Source organism: Penaeus vannamei, chromosome 24, assembly GCF_042767895.1.
Source record: "Penaeus vannamei isolate JL-2024 chromosome 24, ASM4276789v1, whole genome shotgun sequence".
Taxonomy (NCBI): domain Eukaryota; kingdom Metazoa; phylum Arthropoda; class Malacostraca; order Decapoda; family Penaeidae; genus Penaeus; species Penaeus vannamei.
The window spans coordinates 11,995,266-12,002,765 of NC_091572.1; the positions used below are offsets into that span (position 1 = coordinate 11,995,266).

The 7,500-nt window shown below is 34.6% G+C and overlaps 1 pseudogene across 1 annotated transcript; it reads left to right on the plus strand.

Moving 5' to 3' along the window:
- The first annotated feature begins 4,414 nt into the window (after window positions 1–4,414).
- LOC113823625 (hemocyanin subunit-like) lies at window positions 4,415–7,181 on the plus strand (annotated as a pseudogene). Its single transcript, XR_003477409.2, has 3 exons — window positions 4,415–4,522; window positions 4,983–6,505; window positions 6,670–7,181. The product of XR_003477409.2 is annotated as a hemocyanin subunit-like (transcript).
- Window positions 7,182–7,500: the final 319 nt, after the last annotated feature.

Below are 7,500 nucleotides of genomic sequence, written 5' to 3' on the forward strand. Positions count from 1 at the left end.
GGGGAAGGGGGGGGGTATGTGTTTGTCCATCTGTTAGAAAATGGATTATATTTTTTCTTGTCTCTCTTCGTTCACGCCTTCGACAGTAGCACCCAAGAAAGAGGCAGAGGACTATCTCAGTCATTTATTCTTTAAGTTATTCATATTCAATCGAAAATTGCGTCATTTACACAGTTCAGCTACAACCCGGCCACACTAATAAATAAATATAAAAAATGTTCTGCTAGGCTATAGCAGACACATTTCAAATCGTTTAAAACAACATCACTGTTCCAAATTAACATCTAAATTCCATGTATACACAACTCAATATGAAAAAGGAAGAAACATTTAAATATGATTTACATGCATTTAAAAAAGGAAATGTAAATCTTTTTAACCCTTCGTAACAACATGCCTTTATTATGCGTAAATACATGCACTGTCTCAAAATAATAATAATAATAATAATTAATAAATAAATAAAATAAATAAATAAATAAATAAATAAATAAATAAATAAATAAATAAATAAATAAATAAATAAATAAATAAATAAATAAATAAATAATACACACACACACACACACACACACACACAGACACACACACACACACACACACACACACACACACACACACACACACATATATATATATATATATATATATATATATATATATATATATATATATATATATATATAAGGAGTTAATTTATGATAGTATTTAATTGGAGTATTTAAGTGTCTTGTTTAATATAAATGTCCGAACAACTAAATTCCTGTGGAATAAATTATAGGCCTCCTCTTACCTCATGGTATGAAAATGCCTAAAATTGCTTTGCGCAACAGTAACATGTAGAAATCCTGTATAGACAAAACTATTTATCATATCCCTTGTGTGACGAAGGGCATTTTACTACCCATAATAGAGTACAAGATTTCCGGGATTATCGGTATCCCCCCTCCCCCCCTCAAAAAAAAAAAAAAAAAAAAAAAAAAAAAAAAGATTTCTAGATTTTCAGCCAGATTTGTCAGGGATTTCTGGATTTCGAGGGATTTACAAAGTTTACAAAGCAAGACTTCAAGGTAGTAACCATTCAGACAAAATAATCTCAATTTTTCATTTTTCTCATAATCTGATGGATTTACCTCGGTATGAAGTATCTGAGTATCGTTTAAATTAATAGCCACAATTACTTGGAAAAACGAACATTTTAAAGGGAGCAATACAGTTTCTGAAAAATTGCAGTAGACATCCTGTGCTGCTATTTTATTGATATATTGATTCCTCAGTACTATTAGGTACTAAAAGGTGTACGGGATTTTCGAAGTGAAATGCCCCTCGTTCTGTGATATGAATTGACAGCACATTCATTTCCGGTTACGCGCCAAGATGTCTGCAGCCCCTTGACGTAGTGCCTAGTAGCTCCAGTTACTCAAACGGCAAATCAATTCCTACAATTATTACTTTAGAATAATAATAATAATAAATTAGAAACAAAAGTTTCGAGAACAACGTAATCATATTTTTTGTCATTTGTTTTCCGTTGCATCTGCCGTGTCAAGACTGTTTACTCCGGTGTTTTCCTATCTTGTCACCCTTCCATACCACTGCTGTTCCCAGCAATCTCACCGAAAAAACAACAATAAAACAAATATATATATGTATAATGTAGCTATTGGTTGCGATTCTACATTCTGCATCCTACAAATCCTTATGTATTTTAGATAAATGCTTGCTCTGTTTGTTGGCACGAGGCATTTTAATGGCAATTAAGAAAAAAAAAGTAGAATGTGTAAGAGTATAAAATCAGTGGTACATTGTGGCGGGAAAGGCCAAGAAGCGTCTTCACTCTCTCTTACTGCCTAGCTGCATCTGGCGGAGGAGAATAAGGGGGTGAGAAAAATGAAAGATGGCTCCACTAAACGCATTTCTAGGCCTTTATGGGGCAAGGGTGAGGGGAAGCGGCTCGTGGTACTTTAAACACTAAACATATTTTTAAGCACTTATTGAAATTATAGGTCATATTTTCATTCTTAAATAACAATGTTCAAGGCTCTTTTTCTAACCTCTCAAGGTGAAGCTCTTCAAATACAGGATTAGAACGCATACAACTAAATCCGGGAGGGCAGAAAAAGTGCTGTCATTAGAATCTATATCGAAGACAATCCCATATAACACTACCAAATCCATCAGTCCTCCAACTGACGACCTTGAAGCATTATGGCTCTCCGTTCGTCCCAGACCATTGTTTTCATAATTTGCGGGATTCATTTACCACCTAGGGCACCTGCCAAGAAGCCACCAGAGAACATAATAGAAAATGTTTTCTTCCTCCGAGCAAAGTACGAAAATATTTGTTTTGCTTATGAAATATATTTATTAATAAATAAGTAATCCGATGAGATTAATCTGTGGACATGATACTCGCACACAAAACAGGACAGGACTACACTTTGTTCAAAGACGCCCTCACCCAAATGTCAGAGTGGGCATCGTCAAATAAAATGCTAGTTAACTCTATGAAGTGTATAAAAACGAAATTTCAATTCAACAAATTAGCCGACTGTAATGGTACCTCTGACAATGGGTAACGAGCCTTTATCACACGTCATAGAAGTGAATCTGTTGTGATCAGTGATGACCTAAAGGGATTCGGCAATACAAATAATAATAATAATAATAATCCTTAAGTGTGGAAGACAGTTTTTCATGCTAACTGAATTTAGATCATTCGATGCATGACGACTACATAGGGTCGATTTTCAGTCGACCAATTTGTGAATATGCAGCACCACTCTGGCATCCGTCCTTTACCAACTTTAGAAAATAAATCAGAACTTATTACACAATGCACTTTACTGCTTTCACCCCAAAAGGGTGAGGATTCTTGTCGCGGTGAGAAAGCTGCGGGCTATAGAGAAGGGGAAGCCCACCTGGAGAATCTCACCTGCACTTCTTCATTTTTTAATTTTCTTTGGTTTTTACAGGTTTTTGTTTTTAATAAACGATTTTCACGTTATCTTTTACACTGAACCTTTCCCGTAAAGAAAGACCACCTAAAAAGAAAATGAATTACAAAAAGGAGAAACTTTTAATCTAATAATAACTGTATTCTTTTTCTCTGGAAATAATTATGGATATTATACGCTAGATTTTACATTGGCCATTTTTTTAAATGATGTTTTTTTAATAGATAGTCTACATATTCTTTCCTCTCTCTCATTTATTATGAAACTTTTATTCATCATTTGATTCCCAGAACTTTGAAATATATGTATACATGTATACAATATATATATATATATATATATATATATATATATATATATATATATATATATATATATATATATATATATATATATATATATATATGTATATATATATATATATATATATATATATATATATATATATATATATATATGTATGTATGTATGTATGTATGTATGTATGTATGTATTTACAATATATATATATATATATATATATATATATATATATATATATATATATATATATATATATATATATATATATATATATATATACATATATACAATATATACATATATATACAATATATATGTATATTTATAAATATATACATACATATACATACATATATCTATATATATATATATTTATATATATATATATGCATGTATGAATATATATCACTATACACACATATTTATTAATAAGTTCACGTTTGTCCATACATTATCTATCTATCTATCTAATATATATATATATATATATATATATATATATATATATATATATATATATACAGATATATATTTATATATGTATTTATACATATTTTTTGTGCGTGTGCATATATATATATGTATATATATATATATATATATATATATATATATATATATATATATATATATATATATATATATATATATACATATACATACATATATATATATATATATATATATATATATATATATATATATATATATATATATATATCAATGATCATAGACACACATACGTACATATATATCCATATGTGTGTGTGTCTCTTTGTGAGTTTTGTGTGCGTGTGTGTTTATTATAATAAACACACATAATTGCATAAGTACATATACACATACATGAATACATAAATACATAATATATAAAATTGCATAAACATATATGTGTGTGTGTGTGTGTTTATATTTATGAAAATGTATAATTCTGTATATGAGTGTATACATGTAAGGACTATGACCAGAAGATATTTTGGCGAAATATAGAGAGACAGAGACAGACACACAATGAATATGCTTAGAAATCATTACTATTTTAAATAAGTACAGACTCCACTTGTCTTATCAAAGGGGCAAGCACAAAAAGTGAATAGCGGTCTGATAAACCTTGCTACAGCTGCACTTTGACCCTTGCGCTCTGTATAAAGGGCTGTGGAGCTGCTACCTCGTCACCAGTAACATGAAGGTCCTCGTACTGCTCGCTCTCGTCGCGATTGCGGCTGCCTGGCCGAACCTCGGTTTCCAGGCGGATGGTGCAGGTTAGTTTTACGTGTACATAAACCATGAAGCTGTGTTCTGTCACATAACGTTTCTAACCAGCTATTTCCTTTTTTCAGTTCTAGAACTTAACATTTCACTCTCACTTACTATTCTTTTTTTCTGCCTCTCTCTCTCTCTCTTTCTGCTTATTTCTCTTCTTTTCTCTTTTGCTTTCTATTCTTCATTTACTCCTTTCCTTTACCACGTTTTATCCACTTCACCTTCGACTCAATTGTTTAATTTCTATCTCATTTAATTTGTCTCCTCTTTTCTACATATATTTTCGCCTCGCTTCCAGTTTAGTTTCCTTCATTGATCTAACTTCTGTAATCTTTTCCAAACGTATTGCTGTACCATGAAGTAAAATACATTCCACTCATGTACAAAAAGTAACTAAGGGTACATGCATACTAATGTTTATCAGACGTGAAAGGGTGAATTATATCTCTCTTCTTCTAGGCGCGTCAGATGCCCAGAAACAGCATGACGTCAACTTCCTGCTTCACAAGATCTATGGGGAAATCCGTGACTCTAATCTAAAAGCTAAGGCTGATTCCTTTGACCCGGAAGCCGATTTATCCCACTACAGTGATGATGGTGCAGCTGTAGAGAAATTTATGAGAGACCTTAAGGATCACAGACTTCTCGAACAGAAGCACTGGTTCTCTCTCTTCAACCCAAGACAACGTCAGGAAGCACTCATGCTTTTCGACGTTTTCATTCACTGCAAGGATTGGGATACATTTGTCAGCAACGCTGCCTACTTCCGTCAGCGTATGAATGAAGGAGAGTTTGTCTATGCCCTGTATGTTGCAGTCATCCACTCACCTCTGGCTGAACACGTTGTACTTCCTCCACTCTATGAGGTCACGCCTCATCTCTTTACAAACAGTGAAGTCATTGAAGCAGCGTATCGTGCCAAGCAGACACAGACCCCTGGTAAATTCCAGTCTTCCTTTACTGGAACAAAGAAGAACCCTGAACAGAGAGTAGCCTATTTCGGAGAGGACATTGGAATGAACACTCACCACGTTACCTGGCATATGGAATTCCCATTCTGGTGGCAAGACAGTTACAGTCATAGTCTGGACCGCAAAGGAGAGAATTTCTTCTGGGTTCATCATCTACTTACCGTTCCCTTTGAATCGAACGTCTCTCCAATTACTTGGATCCCGTCAGTGAACTTCACTGGGGTAAGCCCATTGTACAAGGTTTTGCTCCCCACACCACTTACAAGTATGGCGGTCAGTTCCCCTCTCGTCCAGATAATGTAGACTTCGAGGATGTGGACGGTGTTGCCCGAATTCGAGATCTGCTCATTGTTGAGAGCCGAATTCGTGATGCCATTGCCCACGGATACATTGTTGACAGGGCTGGCAATCACATTGACATCATGAATGAGCGTGGTATTGACGTACTTGGAGACATGATTGAATCATCAATGTACAGTCCTAATGTCCAATACTACGGGGCGTTGCATAACACTGCCCATATTGTACTCGGACGACAGGCCGATCCACATGGAAAATACGCCTTACCACCTGGTGTGCTAGAACATTTCGAAACTGCCACCCGTGATCCCAGTTTCTTCAGGCTACACAAATATATGGATAATATCTTCAAGGAACATAAGGATTCCCTTCCTCCATACACAAAGGAACAACTGACATTCACTGGTGTCAGTATTGAGAACCTATCCGTTGACGGTGAATTAGAGACCTTCTTTGAAGACTTCGAGTACAGTCTAATCAATGCCGTTGATGACACTAAAGAAATTCAGGATGTAGAAATCTCGACTTATGTTCCTCGTCTTAACCACAAAGATTTCGCATACAACATTGAAATCACAAACAATAATGACAAGGAAGTTCTGACAACAGTCCGAATTTTCGCTTGGCCTCACCGTGACAACAATGGCATTGAGTACACTTTCGACGAGGGGCGTTGGAATTCTATTGAACTAGACAAGTTTTGGGTTAAGTATGAGTATTTTTCAACAGTTTAACCGATATATCTTCCAACTTTTGTAAGCGCCTATCTTATATTATACTGAAAATATGTAAAATCATTACGTTCGGCTTTATAGATGATCTATACAATGTTATGCCTATATTCATTTTGTTAATGTCAACTTATTTATTTCCAGTATCTCCTGGCTCAAACCACATTGTCCGTAAGTCGTCAGAATCAGCAGTAACTGTTCCTGATGTACCAAGTTTCGACACTCTCTTCAAGAAAACCGAAGCTGCCTTGGGTGGCGCAGATTCCGGACTTACAGAATTCGAGAGTGCGACTGGAATTCCTAACCGATTCCTGCTTCCCAAGGGCAACGAACAGGGTCTGGAGTTCGACCTTGTCGTAGCTGTGACGGATGGTGAAGCTGACGCAGCTATAGATGGACTTCACGAGAATACCGAATTCAACCACTATGGTGCTCATGGTAAATACCCTGATAATCGCCCACATGGATACCCTCTGGATCGCAAAGTTCCAGATAACCGCGTGTTTGAAGACCTTCCCAACTTCAAGCACATTCAAGTAAAGGTCTTCAATCATGGTGAACATATCCATCACCATTAACTTGGAATATGAACAAATGCCGCCTTTAATTTATCTTTAATTGTCATGCATTTTGAATAAAGTAGTTTACATTCCAAACTATTTCATTTCCTCTCATTCGCAAACACATTATACTTACAAATTCTTAGAGGAACAAATAATAAATTAACTGTGTAAAAACAAACCTACCTTGTATGTACGATGATAAAAAAATCATAATGATGCTTGTCTTCACGGTGATATCTTAAACCAGGTAATTATTTCAATTAATATCCCTTGCTATTAAGGCAGTGACATGAATCAAAGAGACTGATTGTAATGAATATTTTGCTATGAATTATTCAATTTTGACCCTTATCACCTTGATTCTAAAGTTCAAATGGTGAAGGTGCAAAAATATTTTTACGCGTTCATACAA